The sequence below is a fragment of the Magnolia sinica genome, chromosome 9 (genome assembly GCF_029962835.1).
Source record: "Magnolia sinica isolate HGM2019 chromosome 9, MsV1, whole genome shotgun sequence".
NCBI classification, from domain to species: Eukaryota; Viridiplantae; Streptophyta; class Magnoliopsida; order Magnoliales; family Magnoliaceae; genus Magnolia; species Magnolia sinica.
Window position 1 is genome coordinate 35067254 of NC_080581.1, and position 25154 is coordinate 35092407.

Genomic DNA, 25154 nt, shown 5'->3' on the forward strand with positions numbered 1-25154 from the left:
GTATATGCGCGTAGAAGGCTCGGACAGTGGTCACATTCGCACGAGACTTTCCCTTAAACACAGGACCCCATCCGACCCCCACCAGGTGCTCCATCAACAGATATTTTCCAAAGAGCTTCTCATCTATGTGTGCTTCAAAAAAAACCCTACGGCCCTGGAATCTTCTATGGGACAGATCCACCAGCAGAGCTCTTTCGAGGGGAGCTTGGGGATCGAGATCCTACTTTGTCCTTATCTCTCGATCGATGCTTGTACTTGCAGTGGCGCCTCTCGGTCTCCTTAAACGAGTAGGGCGACTAGGCCCGGCCTCATCCGTAGGATCCCTCTTCTTCCCCATAAGGGAAAGAAGGGTGAAAAGCGAAAAAATGGCCGCCACCAGCTCAAAAAGAGCCATTGTAGTGAAATAAGGTAGAGGGAACAAAATGGGTTGTTGACTTTGGGGTTTTTGAGACACAAAGGAGTATTTTTGTACTTAAATGAGAGGGATTTAGGGAGATAGACAGCTGTGGAGGGTGGATTTGAGAGAATGGTGTAGATGGTGCAAGGAAAGGAAGAAAATGAGCTTCGAGGGGGGATTTGAGAGGGAAAATTTAGGATTTAAAAGCTTGGAGGGGTGGGAAATGAAGAGGGGAAGCAAATGGAGTGAATAAAAAAATTTTCCACCTGATTTGGTGGGCCACACAGCAGCCCACACGTGCCGGCCCGAGTCGGCCCAACAGGCCCAGTCCGCCCAACCGACGAGGCCTCGCCGGTCCTTGGAGGTCCTGGCAATGGCTCGCCCCTTGGGCGATGCCATTGTCCCCCCCCCCGGGTGCCAGAAACATGCAGGGTCCACTCTAGGTCCCCCGGATTTATACGATTTTGGCCCCGGAGTCCATTCGAGTCCTTTCGGGTCCTATCTCATGTACATTCACGTTTTCCAGGTTGTTTGAGGTTGGAATGGGTTAAATCTTCATATAAACCCGTCGATTGACGGTCTAGAAGTGATCCGGGATCGCTCAAGTGATCACGAGTGTGTACGGGCCTGATCTCGGCGGTCAATTTCGGTAAATTTCACCGATTGGCGAAACTGGGAATCCTATGCATGTTCCTACATTTTGTCGCTCCCTCCTAAGTCAAACTACGTCAGTGTGCATCGTGTGACCTATAACCCAGGTCCAGTTTAATCTAAATCATGCTCTGATACCAACTTGTAAAGCCCTGAAAATCAGGAGTCGAGCATAAACTCAACTCCCGAGTTCCAACACATCACTTATGCAACATAGATAATGATGATTAAAATTTTTCTGTATTAGTGCCTTAAACATGAATAGGATTATACCAAAATAACATATAATACTCTAGGGACAAATTAAATTACGTAAGTGGGAGACTGTGATATGTATATAAACTGTATGAGAGTAATAGCAAGCCCTTAGAGTATGATTGTCACTAGGTTAAATAATTATAAGTTTAGTTCTAAAATATACAAAATAAGAAAGTGTAATGTTCTCTATCTAAAACCCTGCAGCCCTGTCAGCACAACTCCAGGTCTACATATACCCGCCAAAGAATTGCATATAGGAGAACTCCTCGTCATCGTAATAGTCTGGCTCTGCCTCATAAGCATCGCCATCTCCTGCAGCTAAGACCGAGTCTGGTTGGTGTGTACAACACCATCCCAGAACGTGGGAGTGAGTGATTAACTCAGTGGAGCTATAAGGCAAAGGTTAACATGTTATCAATTCAATCAAGCAGTAATGATAAAGCAATACAATAAGCATCCCTAAGTACTCTGGTTAATGCAAACATGATATGTATTAATGATGCATGCCCTCGCTTGCACTCCCTCTTACGACAACATCTTACGATCGCGACATGCACCCCTTCCTTTGTGCACTTCCTCGCCAAAGCACCGTGCAATGCGATGCAAGAGCGTGATTACCGAGTTCTTATTAGACCTTTTCATACGGCTAGATTGGGAAGCTAAGGTACCTCCCTTATATCTTTTTCAAATGATGATCCATTCTAGGGTCGTCAGTCCTAGCTAGTCTCATACGATGTTGCAGTTCTAGGTCGCTACAAAGGGCTTGTCACCTCAATGTAGGCCTAGTTTATACTCTAATTGCTATGAAAAGGCTCGTTGTCTCAGTGCAGTCTCAGAGTATGCTCGAGGTCACTACAAAAGGCTCGTCACCTAGTCGTAGGCCGACAGCTCGAATACAGTGTCCCATACCACCGTATTCATCTCACGAGCTTAGGTTGCTCACTGGTCACTACGGGGAGGTTCGTTGCCCCAGCGTAGGCTGACAGCTTGACCATGGTATCGCATACCACCATGTCCGGCTCATGACTCTTAGCGGATCGAGGTACTAAGGTTAACAGGATTTCCATTGTTGAGTTTGGTACCTTAGGTTCAAGCAATAGCGTCCATACATGGTGAACATACATCGAGTCAATCGGGTTACTTGATGAGCGCACATCGAGATGATCGACATGAAGTACGTAAGCATTATGTGTGGCCTAACCATTTTCAACAACCGAGGTACGGCTCGGATTCATCGAACACGTCCTGTGTGGCGAAACAACCCCAACCATTACTCGAGAAACCTTTTTCGATTGCCTGGACTATCCAGTAGTCCCAATCGCATTTCAAATATAATAGGAATACATATGTGCTAGTCCAAAACAATATGTAACAACCAACTTAAATATAAGTCTCATTTGAGCATTTCAACAAACACATAGTGTACATGTTACCATACATAGGCATTTCAACCATAAAGCACGTAATAGTGTATAGGATACATAAAGGAAAACAATAACCATAGTTGAGGGAATTGAGAATCCTATCTCGACACCCTCATTACATGCATTTCAACATGTATTTCCTCATTGAGGCATTTTATCAAACACTTAGACTACACATATTACGCACATGTAATAGACTAGTTATAACATATATTCTGGCAAGCCCTTCTACAAAAGAGTTGCCACATGCACAACAAGCATATATTCATAGTTAATAATTATAGCAAGCACAAATTCAAATTCCATATTCATTCAGTCATATCAACAAACACATGGAATACACTATATTTAACTTAGTTAATATATATGTGTGAAACGCGGGAAACATTATATCTAAGCATGTGATAGCAATCAAGTCAGTCATAAATCATTACTCACATTGAAAGCCTTGAAAACTATAACCTAAATGTTTATAGTCCACACATTTCGCCGGTAGACTCGTAACGAACTCAGTTCGTTTCGTAACTCGTCGTCTACGGCACAACTGCAACCTACAATATGAAATAGATTAGCTATTTCATCCTTTACTCTATTTGAAACCCTAAAATAGGTTAGGGTTAGGTTTTCTTACCTAAAAATAGAATCGGAATCGCCAGAATAGCGACACGGGAAGGGTGGTTAAGCATGTGGAGCGGCGGGATTGAATCCCAGGGACCCACGCCAACTCTTTCTCTCACTTTCTCTCTCTTTCCTTCTCTGTTCTCTCTCTTCTCTCTCTAGGGTTTGCAAATTCGTATGTGGAGGGAGAGAGAGGGTTTAAGGCCCTTTTATAGGCCCAGAAGTGATGAGAATGGCACTAGGGCTATGGTATACTTAGGTTATAACCAAATACGAACTGTTCTGATCCAATGGAGCACATCTGGGGGCCCCTTTTCTGCATGCGGTAGGACTTAAGCTCCCTGACATTAGATCTAGGTCGAGTTAATTTTTCGGTCTGATCGGATTTACAGATCGACCGTGGCAGACCAGTTTTAGTTCAACGGTCACTGGTACTCGATCATGGCCACAAGTACACTGACATTTGTTGGAAATTTTTCCTGATCCAAGGGTGTAATTGAGTCAGATTTTGATGGTCTGAATCCTTAGATTTGGCCTGCAAGAGAACGACTCAATTCACTTAAGTTTCAGTTCATTCTCTAAAGGTATTCGCGTTTCTCACACACTTCACTCCGGGCTCAAGTTATGCGTTTTTGTGTATTATTAGGACTTGATTTCTGAGGTGGTTGTCAAGCCCAATAAGGCGGTCATTAGCATATGGTTTTGCGGTAATTGGACTTTCGACGTGCGGTCCAAGCCCGATACGGAGTTTCGGTGTGCTCCCGAGAGCAACTGAGTTTAAAGATGGGTCCTAAGTTTTAAGGTAATGTAGCGTTAACAGTACTACCTGTTTTGGGTCTTACAGATCGTATTTAAAGTTATCAGTGCTAATTTCATAGGTAATCTGGTTCAGTATTAGATAATTCTTGTTTAATTTCTAAAGGATTTGGTCCTTAGTGATTTTTGCCTAAGGTGGTACTCGGGTCCCTGTACGGATTTTTCCGAGACGTTACAAGTAGCCACCAGCCCGTGGCTTGTGGTCGGTGCTCTGTGGGCCCCACCATTATGTATGTGTTTCATGCATTCCGCTCATCCATTTTTATAGATCATTTTAGGGCTTTATTCCAAAAATGAGAGGGATATAAATCTTAGGTGGACCACACCACAGGAAAACAACAGTAATTGGATATCCACCATTAAAATCCTCATAAGGCCCACTGTACTGTTTATTTGACATCCAATATGTTGATTAGGTCATACTGACCCAGATGAAGGGGAAAGAAAAAGAAGAACAGCTTGATCCAAAACTTTTATGGCCCTCAAAAAGTTTTTAATAGTCGACGTTTATTCAACATTGTTTCCTGTAATGTGGTCCACTTAAGATTTGGATATACATCATTTTTGGTCTCATACCATAAAATGATCTAGAAAAATAGATAGACAACATGGATGAAACACATACATCTTGGCGGGCCCACAGAGCATCGACACCAGCCATTGGTGGTTGGCAAGGGGATTAGCCAATCCGCACAACGCGTACCCACATCAGCCAGGGACGCGGATTGCATCCTACCCCCGAGTAGGGCTCTGTGAGGCCCACCGTGATGCAAGTGTTTTATCCACTTTGTTCATTGTTTTTCTTAGATCATTTTAAGGTATGAGCCAAAAAACGAGGTGATTGAACGTACACCATTAAAAACTTATAGGGAGATTGAAAAGTTTCGGATCAAGATGATATTTGTTTTTCATTTCATCCACATCTACATGACCTTATGAATAGGTTGGAGGGTAAAAAAAACATCATGGTAGCTCTTAGAAAGGTTTCAACGGTGGGTGTCATTATCACTGCAGCTTCCTTTGGTGTGGTCCACTAGAGCTGTGAGCGTACTTCGGTTTTTGGCTCATACCTTAAAATGATATAAGAAAAACGATGAACAACATGGATAAAGCACTTACATCACTGTGGGCCCCACATATTCCGCCCCGGACGGGTTACCATCCGGGTGGGGGTACGACGCAATCCGTGTCCATCAGCCCTAGAGGTGGGCAAGATGGACCCGATCCGACCCGATCCGCCCCGACTTGAACAGAACCGATAGCCTGGATCGATCAGGTTCAAGTAGGACTAGGCAGATCCGAACGATAATTGGATCGGATTCGGGTAAATAGCAAATCCGACCAAACCGAATCGAAATCCGATCCATTTGGATCCGATCCGATTCGATCCGAACCGGACCGGACTGGGTTGTGTGTGAGCATATCTCTCTCTCTCTCCATATATATATATATATATATATATATATATATATATATATATATATATATATATATATATATATATCTAAGAATAGTTCAAAACACCATATATATATATATATATATATATATATATATATATATAGTATGAGCCTAGGATGCGGATTGCTTACTACCCCGCCAGTCCCTAGCTCCGAATGGGCAGTTTTGTGGGTAGGCCCACCGTGATGTATCTATACATCCAAACTGTCAATCCCTTTTCTCAGATTATTTTAAGGCATGAACACAAAAATGAGGCATATCCAACACTCAAGTGGAACACACCAAATAATAGTCTTAATCTTGGTTGCATTAAATGTCAAGAGTCATATGTGGTGTGGTCCATTTGATCGTTAGATCAACCTCATTTTTTTATTTTGATGCCTTAAAATAATATAAGAAAAGGGATAGACGGTTTGGATGTACAGATACATCACGGTGTGCCCGCCCACAAAACTACCCATTTGGAGCTAGGGACGGGCGAGGGTAGTAGGCAATCCGCGTCCATAAGCTTATAGCTGTAGGCACGCGTTATGCGAAGACGAGCACTAACGCTCCTCGTGCTTCGAGTTGTACGAACGGTTCAAAGGAGATCAAAGTTATATGGGCCCCACAGTGATGTATTTATTATATCTACACCGTTCATATAGTTTTAGAGATCATTATAGAGTATTATCTAAAAAATAAATCATATCCAAAGATCATCTGGACCACACCACAAATAGTAGCTAAGAATGATTTTTCAAGTGTGGTCCACTTGATAGTCAGATCTATCTTATTTTTCGTCTTAAGCCTTAAAACGAGCTCACTAAATGGATAGACGGTTTGGATATAACAAATATCCCATGATATGATTTACAGCCTGAACCTACAGAACTTGCTAACGTGAAAGCTTGCACAACACGTTACAGCTGTTGTGACATTCACAGCTGTAACGCCTCGAGCTCCGAGTTGTACGAACGACTCAAATGATATCAACGTTACATGGGCCCCACAATGATGTATTTTTTATATCCATACCATTTATCCATTTTTCATGATCAATGAATCATATCTAAAGCTCAAATGGACCACACTGAAAATAATAACGAGGATAATGATTTTTACCGTTAAAAAAGTTGATTCGAATCGCACCCAATCCGATCTGACTCGGTTTCCCTGACCAAGTCAGACTCAGTTCGGGTCAGGCCAACCGTGTGTTAGATCGGATCGAGTCGTATGTCCCGTACCCGGTCCCGGATCGGATCGAGTTCGGGCTAGTCCAGCTAGATTTCGGACGGAATCGGGTTAGACCCAATCCGATCCGACTTGGTCCGATGCCCACCTCTAATCATCCCTATCCAGTTCCCTTGGCTGGTGTACCACACACCACTGATATAGCCGGTGTGGGTACGTGTAGTGTGAAGACGAGCTCGAGGTTAAAGTTACATGCCCCCAAAATGATGTATTTATTATATCCACACCCTTCATTCATTTATCAAGATCATTTTAAAGTATGAGACAAAAATATGGATCATATCCAAGACTCAAATGGACCACACCACAAATAGAAGTAGGATAATGATTTTCACTGTTGAAACATTCATAAGGCCCACCATAACGGAAACAGATTGGCTACTCCCCTGACATCAGCCCCATGGCTGGTGGTCAGTGCTCTGTGGATCCTACCATGATGTATGTGTTTCATCCATTCCGTTCATCCATTTTTAAAGATCATTTTAGGGCTTCATCCCAAAAATGAGAGGTATATAAATCTCAGTTGGACCACACCACATGAAAACAATAGTGATTGGATATCCACCATTAAAATCCTCCTAAGGCCCATTGTACTGTTTATTTGACATCCAATCTGTTGATTAGGTCATACAGGTCAGATGAAGGTAAAAAACAAAATCAGCTTGATCCAAAACTTTCATGGCCCCCAAAAAGTTTTTAATGGTCTACGCTCATTCAACATTGTTTCTTGTAATGTGGTCCACTTGAGACTGGGATATACCTCATTTTTGGTCTCGTTTCATAAAATGATCTGAAAAAATAGATGGACAGCATGGATGAAATACATACTTCATGGTGGGGCCCAAAGAGCACCGACCAGCAGCCATTGGCTGGTGGCCGGGGGAGTAGCCAATCCGTTTCCCACTATAACCTTTATTTTCCATCTGTTAATAAAGTTAAAATGAGACGAGTAGGAAAAATAAATATCATATTGATACAAAACTTCTGTTAACCCGTAAGGGTTTCAATGGTAGACATTCAATCCCCCACTGCTTTTTGCAGTGTCGTCCACTTTATCTTTTATCTGTCTTATGTTTCGGCTCAAGCCTTACGACGAGCTCGCCAAATGGATGGACGGTTTGGATATAATACATACATCATGATGGGACCCACAAAACTTGCTGACGTCAACACACAGCTCGCATACACGTGCAATAGTAGTACGTCAGACATATTTGGACGTGTGATGGGCTGTTGCAAACGGAAACCCCGTCTCCTCCATCCACACCCTCCCTTTCTAGTTTGTCCTGTCCCCAACGATCTCTCTCGAATCCTCAATATTCCTAACGCGCGCCATCGATCAAATGCAATAGGTATGTGAAAATATCTTTATCTCTTTGTTGGTTTCTTGTCTGTGTTTTCTTTCTTTCTCGTTTGATTCTTGTTTGATTTGAAAGACTTCTTACTTCGTTTTTTTCCACAAGCATTTGATGTTCTTATTTCGTTTCTTCCCTTTCTGTTGAATAACAGAAATTTATTACGGAAATAGAAAATTAGGATCGTTTTGGATGCGTGGAAAGCTCCACTCAAGACGTGGAAATCGATTATCCAAGAGAGCGTTTTCTCCCGTTTGGCTTCGTCGTTGTCCATGTACAAGGGCTTGCTGTCCACTAATTTGAATGTTGTGCTGTCCAAGGGGGAAGCTGGAATGCAGTTGTCCACGGACAAAGGCTTCCGCAAGCAATGCTCTTTACTCCGCATACATACTGTAGCTGTCCCCCAGCAGTACATTCACCGGATATCGGGAGAGAGGGAATATTCTCATTTTAGGATCCGCTTATTTAGAGGGTCTGGATCCCTCCCATAGCTCAAATAATTCATACATGCCCCTGCAGTACGCTTTTTAGAAGTAGAAGCAGAAGAAGAAGGAAAAATGATATTTTTGGATGCCTGGAAGTTTTATTAGTTGTAAAGGACTTACAGGTAACTTAGGGGTCCAATAAAGGCTTGTTTGATTTTCCAATTCACTGGTAAATGCAGTGTGAATGCATCATAATTATTTCCTCGTGTATTTACTACACTCTTCCCTATATCTGATTTGACCGCTTACTTTTTTGATGCAAAAATAAAAAAAGGCTGTAAAATTTATGGGTCCCACCGTGATGCATGTTGCTTATCCACGCCGTTCATCCATTATGCTAGATGAATTTATGGCATGAGCCAAAAAATGAGGCATATTAAAAGCTCAATTGGACCACGCCACAGAAAAAAGGTGAATCGAACACTTACTGTTAAAAACTTCTCAGGGCCACTGTTTATTTTGGTGTGGGCCACTTGAGTGTTGGATCTACCTCATTTTTTGGCTCATATCTCAAAATGTTGTGGTAAAACGGATGGACGGAACAAATATGTCATATCCATCACAGTGAGGTCCAAAAATTTAAACTAACACTTTAAAACCAGTTTTCAAGGCAGAAATTCTCAAGGATTTTCAAACGGGTGAAATGGTAATAATTACCCATTTACAGGGTATTTACACCAGCATTCAAAAATCAAACAGGCCTTAAGTTGTAATGGGATTACAGGTAACTAGATTTTAGGGGCTGTTTGGATGCCTGCATTTGCCTGTAAAGGTTTTACAGGCTGTAAACACATTATAGCTTTCAGCTCTATTATGAACATTTCAGTTTAAAGGTAGTCTTATTTCAGTCATGGCCCTCAATTGTTCTCTGATCATTCCAGCCTAGTCAAAGATATCTTCGAAGGTCAAAAACCATTTTCAGATCTCTTGTCAGTGTGGCCACAAAGATCCATGGATCTTACATGATCAGTCTCACAAGACCCGGATTGATCATGGTGTCTTTGGTTCCCATTTTCACCGATAATGATCCGCTTCTTGAATCTCATAATCGTTGCGAGAGCACCGATCGCCTCTGGGAGGATCTCCCATTTTGGAAGGATCGTGAGAGATAACCTTGTCGAGCACATATGGATTTGTGATAAGTTCCCTATCTTGGTGGGTCTTTTATAGCGTTATCGAGCACGTTGCCTCATTACTCATGCCACACGTATTAGGGCCACTTGTCATTCATCATGGCATCTTATCCATAGACGTGCGTAATGCTCTGCACATTCTTCTTTTAGCAAGTGATGTGCTACCGAATGAGGCAGGGCAAAATATATTTTCGAGGCGCGAGTAAGATTTCGTCTAATATTTAAGCGCATAGTGTTGACACGTGGCGGCATCTCATTGGTCCAAGTGGATGTGCCAAAAACGGGTGTAAACAATGCCCCCTACGTCCCTTCGCATCAAGAGAAGTGATGGGACATTTGACATTTCAAATTCAGCGGTCATTTCGACGCGCCACATGCCGACATGTGACAGTACGGGGTTCATTCTCATCTGTCGTGCGTATTGATGGCTACATCTCATTGCAGCAAATATGCTCCTCCTTTCAACCCTCACTTGATTATCAGTGGACCTTCCCATGTTGGAGACCATTTACCATACTTATCATTTTTTTAGTGACAATTGGAAGAATGGTCTTCCAAACCATCTCACCTTTGCCGAAGGCCTTCCCTTTCACCTCTTGTTGTTAAGCTCTGACAACCTTGACTTTATTCATTTTTAGCGTATCCAAAGCTTGCAAACGATCGGTATCGAGCTCTTTCACCTCCATGAGCATTGCTGCAGTGAATTCCTTGGGAGTCAGTTAGTTGATTTTGATAAGCCACCTCGAGTGAAGAAATATTGACCTCCATGGGTAACACAACATCATACCTGTACATCAGGATGAACAGAGCGACTTGCTGGTCCTTTGAGATGTCTGACAAGCTCACAACACTTCTGACAATGTTTTATGCCACGATTGGGGATTGTCGTCTACCATCCGTTTGATGATATTTTTCAGGATCTTGTAGTTGACTCGGCCTGAGCGTTGTATGGTATATAATAGACGAACTTCAACTTGTAGGCACTAGTGAAAGCCTAGATCTGGGCCCTTGAGATTGTTGATCCTCTGTCCACTGTAATGGTCTCAGGGATGGCGAACCGGTGTATAATATGCTCTTTAATGAAGTCTGTGACCTCTGCTTGGCCAACCTTGCGTAACGGTTGTGCCTCAACCCACTTTGTAAAGTAGTCAGTCGCAACAATGATAAAGTTGTGCTACTTTGAGGATGGCGGGTAAATCTGACCAATAATTTCCATGGTCCACCCCTGGAATGGCCACAACTTTACAATAGGATGTAGTTCTGACGTTGGCACGTGTTGCAATGGCTCGTGCCTCTGGTAAGCTTGACATCCTTTTCACGTACTTCATGTAATCCTTCTGAACTGTCCGTCAATAATAGTCGTGCCTTCGGTCAACCACCGCATCTTCTGACCTACTTGAAGGTCTCCACAAATACCTTCATGCACTTCTCCCATGACAATCGTGGCTTCGTCTTTTCCTAGGCTCTTGAGTAAAAAGCAATTGGCTCCCTCTCTGTATAGATCTTAGTCTAGGATCAAGTAGTGCAGCACGATTCTCTAGATTGCTCGGTCAGGTCTAGTGCTCAGCTCATCAGTTAATGAATAATTAGGAATCTACAATCATCCGTTGATATTTCTAGCGAGGCTATTTCAGTGGTTAAGGTCCGTCATTGCGCAACTGGGAGTGAACTCTTCTGGACCGTGAGAAGCCGCTTGGAAAGTCCTCCTGGTAGTTGGAGGCTTGTTGCTATTTGTGCCATTTCATTAGCATCAACGTTAAACTCTTGCGAGATGAACGTAAGCAAAACGTCATGTGGTCCAGGAGTACATGGTCCTGCAGTAACACCATACTTTTGCAGTTTGAGGCTTGCTACAATGTGAGGCATTTCATTGGCATTGGCATTAGCATTAAACTCTCGCAGTATGTAATTAAGCAAAACGTCGTGTGGTCCAATAGAGAAATAAATGAAAGATAAATACTTGCGATCGCCTGTGTGAACAAAAAATTAAGGTGGATCAGGATGTGATCTGTGTGTGATCTTCCAAGTAAAGACTTAGTTGATCGGGGTTCCAACAACGGTTGGTTGTGGATATTTATACTACTCCTAAGCGTACTGTAGCGATAGCATTGGACAGTAGTGATCTAAAGCTAACCTAATCCTCAGACATTCTGCAGCGAGGCTGGACAAAAGTGGAGGAACTAAAAACTAAGATAAAAGCAGCGTTGCACTGTGTATGAGAGATTGTGTTTGGTGTGGGCTTGAAGATGTTCTTCTTGTGCTCCTTTTATAGCTTTGGGAGGTGGCGAAACCCTTATTGGGTTTCCTTGTTGATCCATGATCTTTGGCAATCACAACACTCAATTGTTTTCTGATCACCCTAGCCTAGCCAAAGAAATCTTCATAGGTTATAAACCGTTTTCAAATCTCGTGCCAGCGTGACCGTGGATCTTACATGATCAAGCTATTCCATAACGGTAACGGTGGCCGTAACGGCCACCATTGTTACCTTTATGATACGGGCTGTAACGGCCGTTACGGCCCCCGTAACAGCTGTTACGGTCTCTTTTTTTTTTCTATTAAAAAAATCCGAAAAACCTATATCAGCCTTTACGGGGGACGTAACGGGCCATTACGGGATCTGTAACGGCCTTTATGGGTCATTTTATCCATAACGGCCATTATGACCTTTACGACCCCATAACGTGTAACGGTTGGCACACCATGTACATGATCAGTCTCACTAAGACTCAAATCGATCATAATGTCCTTGGTTCCCATCTGCTTTGATAATGATCTGCTTTTCGAATCTTCGTAATCGTCGCGAGAGCACCGATCCTCTTTGGGAGGATCTTCCATTTCAAAAGGATTGTTAAAGACGACCTTACCGAGCATATCCGGATTTGTGATAAGATCCCTTTCTTGGTGGGTCTTTTATAGTCTTGTCGAGCACGTTGCCTTGGTTACATGTGCCACATGTATTAGGGCTACGTGTCATTCATCGTGGCGTCTTATCCGCATATGTGCATATGGCTCTGCGCATTCTGCTTTTGGCAGGTGAGGTGCCACCGAATGAGGCAAGGCAAAGATATTCTCGAGGTGCTAGTAAGATTTCGTCCATTATTAAGCACGTAGTGTCGATATGAGGCGGCATCTCATTGGTCCAAGTGGTGTGCCAAAAACAGGTGTAAACCGTATGTACGTGTGTGTATTTAAAATTCTCCACCACCCACCCCGAGTGTGCCACTGCATCCCACAAGCCACCCCACTCGAGCCCGGTGTGAAAATGCCCCTGCATTAATCACCCCCTGTGAGGAGTCTCGAACACGAGACCTCTCGCTCTGATACCAATTTGATGCAGGACAATTAACCACTTGCTCTAAAAGCTCGAACTATTAGAGTGTGACGAATTAATCCCTTTATCTTATAGCTCAGGCCCCAAATTCATGGGTTAGGTCATCGGCCGAACCCTCCTCATGGGCCCCAATTCCATGGGCTCTGCCTCACACGAGCCACCTGCCTCTATGGCCCCCAAATCCATGGGTTATACGGGCCACCCACCTTAAGTGTGCCCCTGCATCCCACAGGCCACCCCATTTGAGCCGGTGTGAAAATCTCCACAATCTCCCTCCCTCTCTCTCTCTCTCTCTCTCTCTCTCTCTCTCCCCCCCCCCGGGTGTCCGACAACCAATGATGCTCTTTTGGATGGCGTCTTACTCCTTTTGAAGTTGACATTGCCCGTTTCTCTCTCCTTTTAAAGTTGACATGGCCTCAAAAGATGAGGAAATCCAGCATTATCTACCTACCATTTTAGCTAGGCATGCTGAGATTAGATTCATGGCTTCCAATGCTGACTTCCAAGGAGACAAAGATAACAAGCGTCTCTTAATGGGTTAGTATTTTTGCAAGAAGAGGAATTTACAAAAAAGTCCTGGCGATTTTAAACGATGCTTGGCTTGTGATATAATCCTCAGGCGGATGGTTTTTGGCTTAAGAAAAGCTTTGATACTTAGGCAGAGTTTGATGAATGATACGCGGGCACTAATAAATTCTACATGTGGCGTATGACAACCTCAAATTAAAACATCCAAATAGTGGGGCACACTTTAGATCATTTATGAAACAATCATTATACCGAGTCACATCTTTGAATGCTCCAATGATGATATTTAATGATAGTCAACATAAAATTAAATCAACAGGCCAAATTCAACAAACAGATCTCCATGAGGCCCTGTTTGGTTGATGCCCAAAAATGAGTTTATCTCATTTTAGTTAACGGTAATTTTGTGTTAGAGATATTGATCCCTAATACATAATTAACATTAACATGGACTCCTTATGTATTAGAGATCAATTTCTCTAATACATAAATGAGATCAACTTGTTTTTAAGCTTCCAACAAGCAGGACCTAAAGTAAAGACTAAAATTGTGCAATTAAAAACCTGGGTCCCACTTGGTACTCCGCATATTTTCCTTCAATGACGTCTTCCACACCTTGAACAACTACTCACTTGCCTAGGAACTTCTACTTTCCCTTATACGCATCCCCCCTCCCCCCCCCCCCCCCCCGCCGCCTCCTCTCTCTCTCTCGATTCAATCTCTCAAACGTAGCTCTATTAAATATGATGATACTTGTGCTTTCCTTCTTTCCCTTTCCAAAGAAAATCAGTTGAGTTTGAGTCCATCCTACTTGGCTCGACAATGAGTCAAGTGTTCTAGCTTCTGAACTATTGAGTCTAGTTTGAGTCTATCCTACTTGGCTGAAATATGCTTTGTATTTGTGATTAGTATTTTGAATGGAAACTGAGGTTGTCTTCTGACTATTTCTTTTTCCTTTTTGTGTGTGTGTGTGTGTGTGTGTTGTATCAACAACTGAATTTCATTGATACAAAAATTGAGTTCGAAAATCAACAACTACAAAAAACTCCCTTTTGTATTAGAATTTGATGTTGTATTTGTCTTCTTGTGCACAAAAGTATGGAAAATCAAGACCAAAAAACACAACCTGAACGGTTAAGAACAAAATGGACACCGCCTATGGAGCAGTACTTCATTGAGTTTATGGTGGACCAGATCCAAAAAGGCAACAAGCTAGAGCAAGCACTCACCAAGGTTGCATGGAAAGAGATGACAGCATTATTGAATCAAAGATTCAACCTTCAACTTGACAAGGATATTTTAAAAATTCTGCACAAGACGCTTCGAAGACAATGTGGGATACTGAAGGACATTATTGAGCAGAGTGGCTTTAGCTGGGACCCAGACAAACAGATGATTACCGCTGAGGATACTGTTTGGGATGCTTATATCATGGTATGTTCACAGTACTTAATGTAGTAACCTTGATGTAATAAGTAAATCAAGCACCTAACAAATGTTATATGCAGATACACCCCAAGGCAGATAACTATAGAAGGCAAACTCAACCAGACTACGATGCCCTATGCCTAATATTTCAGGACACCAATGCAGACGGGCCGTACGGGCATCGATGTTGATAAAGGTGATCGGGAGTTCACTCCTTCACCTGATGCTAGAGAACTAGCTTCCGTTTCACTCAAAGGTGGAATAAGTTTTTATGCTCAATTTTATGTTCATTACTTCATGTTGAGTGCTCTAAAATTTATTTAGGACAACCCATATTTGTTTATTTGAAAACAGCCACATTCAGTATCTGAATGGAATTCTTATCAGTCCTCAAGCGGCATGGCATAGCGTGAATCTTTCTCATCATGGAACTTTTGGTACTAAGTGGATTGAATCTACATTTGGAAAATATCTTACTCTGTGCGATCCCAAAATGCATGGTTGTCTTTACTCTAGAACTTCTGTTATGCTGTATGTGGAACTAACGCGGGGTACAAATGTTTGTAAGGATGGTTATGGAGCAGTAACATTTAGAATGTTAGTTGCTCGGTGCTGGTTCTGTGTATAGTGTGCGTATAAGTTGCAGTTTTCAGGATTGCAACATTTATGATTACATCACAATGATTATCATTGTATGCATATGATCACTGAGATGGTTTATTGGTCTAAAGAGCTTTAGAGCTGTTGTAACATTTCTTCAATTGATAGAAAAGTGAGATGTTTTTCTCTTCCTTTTTATGACATAACAAAAACTCTCCAAAATATCACCAAACTCTCTTTACATCTAATCACATGAATCTGCCTTTTCTAGGAGAGAAAAGAAGAAGAAAATAAAATTACGTGTCACGGTATCACATTTCCTCCCACAGAAACAATCGAAAACCAGGCTGTCCAAGAAGCCATCTTCCAAAACTCTGTATACTTGTAGCATCAACTCTTAAGCTAATCCAACCATAAACCCCTCTCCTAGAAGAACTAGACATGCACATGCACTCGCACACGCACGTATGTACGCACGCATAGGAGTTATGTTGCATTTATTTTTATTTTTATTTTAAAAAAAAAACAAAAAACAAAAAAAAACAGCACTTTATGGGTGATGGAGAGGTAGCATGAGAAATATTAGTTACATTTACTTGTGTTGTTAATGTTGACAAATGGCTTTGCTTAGGGTTCATTGATTTATTTATATTACTTGCACATAAAATTATGTTATTGTCTTTTTCCTACCATCCAATGTTCAGAACTCATCTTTCACTCAAAAAAAGAAGAGAAAAGAAAAGAAAACCCAATTGAGTTTCTGAAAACCAATAAAGTGGTGGGACATGTGGCTACACTAGCTTAGGTGTCTTTGTAGTCTTCAAACTAGGCTTTCAGGGAACTAATCAACACCAAGTCATCTTCATTTCAAATGTGTCATTTTATTCTTTAATTTGTGTGCATCCCTAAAAATAAACATCTTAACTTTATTTTGTCTTTTAATTTGTTGTGATTATGCGTAGTATTTCGTAATTGGAACTGGAAAGGGAATGTCTGTCGTACTTTTTCCTTCAGCCTGTCTGAAAAGTGAGATAAGCTTCTTTTTTTTTTTTTTTTTAAAAAAAAAAAAAAATACTTTTTGTTCTTTTCCTTTTTGTTAAGAAGACAGGGACTCTAATTAAAAGAAAATCAATGCAAAAATTAACAATGAAATCCTTTTTTGTATTTTTGAGTTTGATGTACTTTCTTGACTTGGATACAAAGGCATGGAAAATCAAGAGCAACAAACAGAGCCTGAACGATCAAGAACAAAATGGACCCTGCCTATGGAGCGATACTTCATTGAGCTTATGATGGATCAAATCCAAAAAGTCAACAAGCTGGAGCAAGCATTCACCAAGCCTGCCTGGAAGAAGATGAAAGAATTGTTGAACCAAAGATTCAACGTTCAACTTGACACAGATATTTTAAGAAACCGACACACGACATTGCGGAGACGGTGGGTGATCTTGATGGACATTATTGATCAGAATGGTTTTAGCTGGGACCCAGACAAACAGATGGTCACTGCTGAGGATCCTGTCTGGGATGCTTATGTTATGGTACTTTTGCAATACTTAACGTAGCGATATATACTATAGTAAACAAGAAAACCATGTGCCTAACGTTATGTTACATGCAGACACACCCCAAGGCAAGTAACTATAGAAGACAAACTCAACCAGACTACGATGCTCTATGCATGATATTTCAGGATACTTATGCAGATGGAAGGTACCTCCATATGGACATCAATGTTGATGAAGGCGATCCAGAGTTCAATGCTTCACCTGATGCTAGAGAGCCGGCCTCTGTTTCATTTGCAGGTGGAATGGCCTTTAAAAAATAATAATAATAATAATTGATTTTATGTTAATTTCATGATGATGAGTGCTCTAAATTTTATTTAGAACGACCCATATTTATTTAATTGGGAACATCCACATCCAATATACGAATAGATTTCTCATCAGTCCTGAAGTGGCATGGCATAGCATGAATCTTTCTTGCAATGGAACATTTGGTACCATACCGACTGGATCAAGTTGGCATTTGGAAATTGAATAATCTCTTCCTCCGTTTGATCCCAAAATGCACTGTTCTTTTTAATTTAGAATGCTAGTTGTGCAGTGTTGGTCCTATGCATGGTCTTAAATATCCATTACGATACAACCACAGTCGTGTTGGCCATATCATATCCAGTGCTTTAAGTATCGACGATATCGGCCAATATATCCCACGACACATCTTGTATCCCACTTGTGCGATACGAAACGCACTAGTAGTAGGATATATCCTACATGTTCGAACTGATGAGCATTTTTTATTTTTATTTTCTGTAAATCATGTTAAATCAGTGTCAAATTGTTACAAATTTGTGATTTTTCATGTTTTGGATGAAAAATCATGGATTGGGAGCTTAAATTTCAAGATTTGGAATGGGTCGAGTTGCAGGAAATTTAAAAAAAAAAAAAAAAAAAATCAATTTCTTGCAAATCAGTTGCAATCTTTATGTCCAAACATAAAATCAAACATGTAACCTAATCTAGCGATTCTTCTTTTGCTTTTGAATGTGTTGCTTGTGTTTCCACTCGTCTTCTTACATTTATAAATCATACGAATAGACTTTGAATATACTTGCATCAATTCAGTTAGACAACGCATAGGTTAGGACCCATGCAAAGAAAACCTATTGCGTGCATTTGTTTTTTGTATTGTTTTAATTTATTAGTGTGTATTGATGTCTTTTTTAACAATCACTAAAGTTTCTTGAAAAATTCGACCAATTTCCTAATGTTTCCTATGATTCCGACAATAACGATACATTACGCGATACAACCAATATATCTCATGCGATAACCGATACGTATATGTATCCCAAACAAGGGGTCCCAAATCCATTACGTATCAGCTGTATCAGCCGATACGTAACAATAATGGCCGTGACCGTTACGCGATACGGGGCCGTAACGGTCACATCCCCGATTTCGTAGCAGTAACAGTCCTGTAACGACCATTACTGCCTCGTAACGGTCAGGGCGTAACGGTCAGAAAATGGTCATTTTTTATTTTTTTTTTTGCTTTTTAAGGTCTGTTTTTTCACCTTTTTTTAAAAAAAAACTTCTTTTTTCCAATCTCTTCCTAAATCATTCTATTGCTATTTTCGGCCAATCTTAGCTTGATATTACAGATAAAAACAACTTATGTGAAGGATTTTCTTGATTCGAAGCTCTGTGGGCCATTTTTCAGAAATTCCTCAAAAATAGGTATTTATACTTTTTATTAAATGTTTTGTTATTTTAATGGTAGAATATGATGTGTTAATCATATTAGAACATGTTAATGTGCATTTACATATTGTTGATGTCATTTTATATTTTTTTATAATTTTTTTCTATTTTCGGCCATTTTTTAAAAAATTCGAAAAATTATTTTTTATTGAATGTTTTGCTGTTTTAATGGTAGAATATGTTGCGTTAATCATATTAGAACATGTTAGTGTGCATTTCATAGATTGTTGTTGTCATTTTATATATATATATATATATATATATATATATATATATATATATATATATATATATATATATATATATATATAATTTCTATCTTCTCTAAGACTTTAAAAAAAAAAATCAAAAAATCATTTTTTATTGAATGTTTTGCTATTTTAATAGTAGAATATGATGTGTTAATCATATTAGAACATGTTAATGTGCATTTTATAGATTGTTGTTGTCATTTTATATTTTTTTATAATTTTTTTCTATTTTCGAATTAGTGACTTTATGTTTATATTTTCTTGTATTGGACAGGTTTTGGAGCTTCTTAGGATTTAGAACATAAAATCATCTTTATTGATTAGATTTCTGAAACTGTATGTAAATTTAAAATAGCGAGTAGACTCACAATATCAAATAAACATAGGTCATATCTAATTTATATCTAGTATCTACCTAAGCTTAAGGAAATGTCTGGGTCTGGCCAACAAGTGAGGATATTGGATGGCAACATTGTCAGAGGGTTAGTAATAGTAGGCACCAAATGAAGTGTAACTATTATGATAGGTTAGTAACTGGTGGAATTACCTGTCTTAAACAACATTTGGCACATCGAAAGGGTCAAGTTGTGTGATATACTAAAGTACCGAAAGAGAATGCTTTTAATGCAAGCTAGTCTGGATGAGTCGAAGGGTAAACGTGTTGCTAGACAAAAGAAGAAAGATGAGATTTTGGATGCAGCTCGATAGGAGGTGTTTGGTCCTGAATATATGGACGTTCGTGATGAAGATATTATTGATTCTGATGAAGATTCATATCGAGAATTAACTATAGCTAGGGGAGAGAGCTTGCGTCTAGCTCGTGAAGAGGAGGAACGTCGCCGCGTGTTTGGCACTAGTGGGTCAATACGTGATACAGGGGGGTAGGTTTGGTGGGTTACAACATGTATTTGGGAGCCGACGACAGACATCTTTACGTGATGATCCTATACATTTGAATGAAGAAGTAAATGAGCCTAGGAGATCCTCTATTGATCCAATCCTGTTTAGGAAAGAATCAACTAAAAAAAAAGAAGATAAAACAAATGTGGAATAGAACTTCCGTTGAGAAGTTAGGTAGGGCAGTAACAAAATTATTTATACATGCCAACATACCTCCCAACGCGACCAATTCTCCATATTGGCAGGTGGTAATTGATGCAGCAGCAGAAGCAGGTGAAGGACTAAAAGCTCCCATGGCTAAGGAGATTAGGGGGAAATGGATAGATGCAGAGTATGCAGATGTGAAAGCATACGTGGCTACCTTTAAACCTGTATGGCAAGTCAGAGGATGCACGATCATGTGTGATGGTTGGACTAGCCCAACCAGACGCAGCATGATCAACTTCATAGTGTACTACCACTTAGGAACTATATACCACTAGTCAATTGATGCCTCAAATGTAACAAAAGATTCTAATTATATTACTGGACTAATGGATAAAGTTGTGGAAGAGATTGGAGAGGAGAATGTAGTGCAGATTATGACAGATAATGAAGCATCATCTAAGCATGCAGAACATAAGTTGATGAGGAAGAGACCGCATCTTTTTTTGTCACCACGTGCTACCCATTGTATTGATCTTATATTGGAAGATATTGGGAAGAAGAAGAATATTAAGGAAATGGTCGAAAGGGTAAGAGAAGTGACGACGTTTATTTACAACCATAATCAAGTAGTTGCAATAATGAGGAAGTTCATAAAAGGACGAGAGTTGTTGAGGCCTGCCGTGACTAGATTCGCAACAAACTTTATAGCATTAGAGAGTTTATTCCAGTATAAGGGAGAGTTAAGTGAGATGTTCGCTTCCCGAGATTGGCTCAACACAACATGGGCAGAAAACACTAGGGACACCGGTTGAAGTTGCGAACACCATACGGGACAATAAATATTAGAAGAGGGTACTTCGTCTTGTTGAAACTGATGAAGTTGCCATGGATAAGACAAAGTTGGCAATTCAACGTGATTGTAGAAGCTGAGAGTCTTATTGGAAGATGATCGACAGGAGATGGACAAGACAACTCTATCACGATCTTCATGCAACAGGTTACTACCTAAATCCTAGGTACAGATATGCCCAATCATTTGTTACGGATGATAAAGTTCTTGTCGGGCTAAAGAATGTGATAAAAAGATTAGAGTATGACTTAGATCTACAAATAAAGGCGTTGAATGAATTAGATACATATGGAAATCGCCTGGGTAGCTATGGAGATGCTCTTGCACAACATGTAGTATCTAGGTTGCAACCGGCCGAATGATGGATTAATTTCGGAGAGAGTACAAAGGCTCTCCAAAAAATTGCAGTAAAAGTTTTGAACTAAACAACATCTTCCTCTAGCTGCGAAAGGAATTGGAGTTGTTTTGCGCTTATTTATTCAAAGAATAAGAATAGATTACAGACTAGGACATTGGATAAACTTGTCTTTATGCACTACAATATAAAACTAAGAATGCGACGACATCATAAGAGCATTATAGCCGCCAATGACACAGACTACTGTCCAATAAACTTAGACTATTTATGATGAGGATGACCCGCTTCTACCTTAGTTGGAAGTAAGGGAAAAGTAAATTGAAGATGATAGTGAAGAATTGAAAATTGATGACCCAGTAATACATACAGCGCAACAAGAGAGTCGTGCAGATGTATTAGACCCAGTAAGAGGGGCAGTTTTTATGCCAAGTATAGCTCAAGAACAACAAAAGAGTACGAGCAGTGGTAGCATGACCGTGTTGGATGATGGTGATAATGACCCCCCCTGCCCTTGGTGTTGGCACTTCTGGTGTTGCTCAACATACCATACAACTGTCTACAGATCACGATGCCGATGAACATCGACAAGGTAGTACACGAGGTTAGACTTATGAGTGTACCGAATCATGATAAAGCCAGCAGGAGGAGGGTAGGTCTAGTGGTGCACTGGGTTCGGGAGGTCCGGAGCATCAGCAGGCTTATGGTCCTAGTTATTATGATGCATATTCTTATAGCCAACAGGATTATGATTATGGTTGTTATACTGAGCTTGTTCCATCACATTCATGTTGGAGTAGTCCTCCCGATCCATATCCATATGATTATAGATATCCAGATCCAAATCCAAGTTACTCATCACAACAGACGTACTCTTAATCTCAAGATTCTCAATAGCCTGAGTATGACACCATTATGGCTATTCGACGGGCACTGGTGGATATCCTTACTTAGGGTCGGAGTCATTGCCTAGTCAGGATCAGTCATCCTCTGGTTTCGTTGATCTAGTATTTCCTTCTAGCACTGGATATTATGGATATGCAGCACCTCCACCTATTGGACAGCCTCAGCCTAATGATGACGATGACCATGACGATGATGTGGAGGTCGAGCAACCATAAAAAAGCAGATTTTCATTTTGGTGGTGACTTATGATTGTAAGTATATATTTGTATTAAGGTAAGTATTCGCAGGCTTGCGGCAGACAGCTCATAGCAGTATTATTGCAAGAAGCCAAGCACACACTTGATACTGACGAATTGTATTTAAAATATCTCCCCTGACAACCAATCAAGTAATCCTTAATCAAGTTGCAGGGGAGTATATCAGAAACTACTACTTTTTTCCTTTTTTTCTTTAAAAAAAAATAAAAATAAAAAAATTCTTGACTTGAGGATGATAGGTCACAGGACAGGAATCACAGCCACAACCACAGGTATGTTAAATTATTAATAACTTAATATAGAATAAATTATGAAAAATAATTGCAAACATCTGCACATGTAAGATATTTTCATATTACATTCATTCTAATATATCTGTCATTGATAGTAGATAGTTAGAAAATTAAATATATGAGTTTTGCAGTCAAATCCAGGTTGTCAGGTTCATAAATTCATCAGACAGTTCGATACAACTTCTCACCAAAGAGTGGACTATTACACCATCATAAAAATGTTCCAATTTATAAATGAATGCATATTTGGAATGCTTAGAATATTTCGGATTTAATTCATATTTTTTCATATTTTTTTGGCAAAAAAAATAAAATTTGCACCGTTATGGGTCGTTATGCCCCCGTATCGCCGATACACCCCCGTATTCATATCGATATCGGAGGGCACCATTACGCCAACCGATACTGATATGGGATACCTTGAATACATAACGCAATACCGATATTTCGAACACTAATCATATCCATATTGGCCCAGTACTCGGGATTGCATTGTAACTAAAGAAAACTATGTCATGATGGTCATCATTATATACATATGATGAATATGATTTTGAGATGGCTTAGTGGTGTGATGAGTTCGAAGCTATTGTAAAATTTCTACTATTGATGGAAAACTGAGACATTTTTTTCCTTTTTACAGCATTCATAACAAAAGCCTCCCAATATAAAACACCAAGCTCTCTTTAGTTAAACCATATCACTCTGCCTTTTATAAGAGAGAATATTTAAAAATATTGCCTCTGTGTAGTGGATATAAGTTGCAATTTTCTGGCTTCCAACATTGTCTCTAAGCAACACTATATGACAATGGTCATCATTATTTGCATATGAATATGAGTTTGAGATGGTCTAGTGGTGTAACAAGAGTTGGAGCTGCTATAATGTTTCTGCTATTGATGGAAAAGCTCTCCATATAATGCCAAACTCTCTTTAGATAAAACTGAAGTCTACATTCTAGGAGAACTATACTTTCCTAAAAACCAGTCCCACCGTGAACTCTCCCAATAAATCAATATACTTAAGAGCAGTGTTCGAAATATCGATACTATCGGCCAATATATCGGCCGATATTATCGTTATCGCACCCCTGCGAGACGATACACTCGCGATAACCCCCGGAAGATACCAAAAAACCCAAAATCCAGATATCGGCCAATATATCGTCGATATCGCACGATATTTTGACGATATCGGACGTCATCATTCGAAAAAATTGGGAAAAAAAAAATTAGAGGGTGGATTTCGGTACCTGTAGAAGAGATCGCCATGATCGGAAGGTTCCATTTGGCGGGCCATTCGAATTGAAGCATCATTCCTAGGTTTCCACAAATAAAATCTCTGATTTTGGAGAGAAATACCAAGACATCTTCGCCAATTTGGGAGAAATTTTAGGGTTCCGGCTTCCGGAACCCTCTCTGCTTAAAAAGTAAAGGTCGTTCGAGCCTTTTTTTTTACGCGGATTAGCTACTGGCAGGTTGAGTCACGAGATCGCTACTGAAGTGACGTCACCAAGTTACGTGGGTCCCACCATGATGAATGTGTTATATCCACACAGTCCATTCATTTGGAGATATCATTTTAGGACATGAGTCAAATAACGAGGCAGAAAAAAATCTGTAATGGACCCCACTACAGAAAACAGTGGAGAAAGTGACATCCATCGTTGAAACCTTCTTAAGGTCCACCGTGATGTTTATTTGAGATCCAACCCGTTAATAAGTTAAAAAAGATATTATAAAATGGAAAAAAATATATATCAGCTTAATCGAAAACTTTTGTGGCCCTCAGAAGTTTTTAATGGTGGGCGTCACTCTCTCTACCGCTTTCTGTGGTGGGGTCCATTGGAGCTTTGAATCTTAGTCATTCTTAGGTTCATGGCATAAAATGTTCTCTTCAAATGGATGGACGGTGTGGATACAAAACATACGTCATGGTGGGGCCCACGGAACTTGGTGATGTCAATTTAGTAGCTACTCAACCTGTCAGTAGCCAATCCGCGGCCCTTTTTTTTATTGAAATCCAGTACCACGCACACCACCTAACTGTGTGTTGATGTCACCAAGTTCCGTGGGTCCCATCATAAGCTATGTGTTATATCCAGACCGTTCGTCCATTTGGCGAGCTCTTCTGAAGGCTTGAGCCAAAAAATAAGACAAATCCAAAGATTAATTGGACCACAATGCAAACAGCAGTGGTAGATTG

At 40.3% G+C, this 25154-nt stretch overlaps 1 pseudogene; it reads left to right on the forward strand.

The window, feature by feature from the left end:
• Window positions 1–14667: 14667 nt before the first annotated feature.
• Window positions 14668–25154, forward strand: part of LOC131254953 (uncharacterized) — a 30813-nt pseudogene continuing 20326 nt past the window's right edge.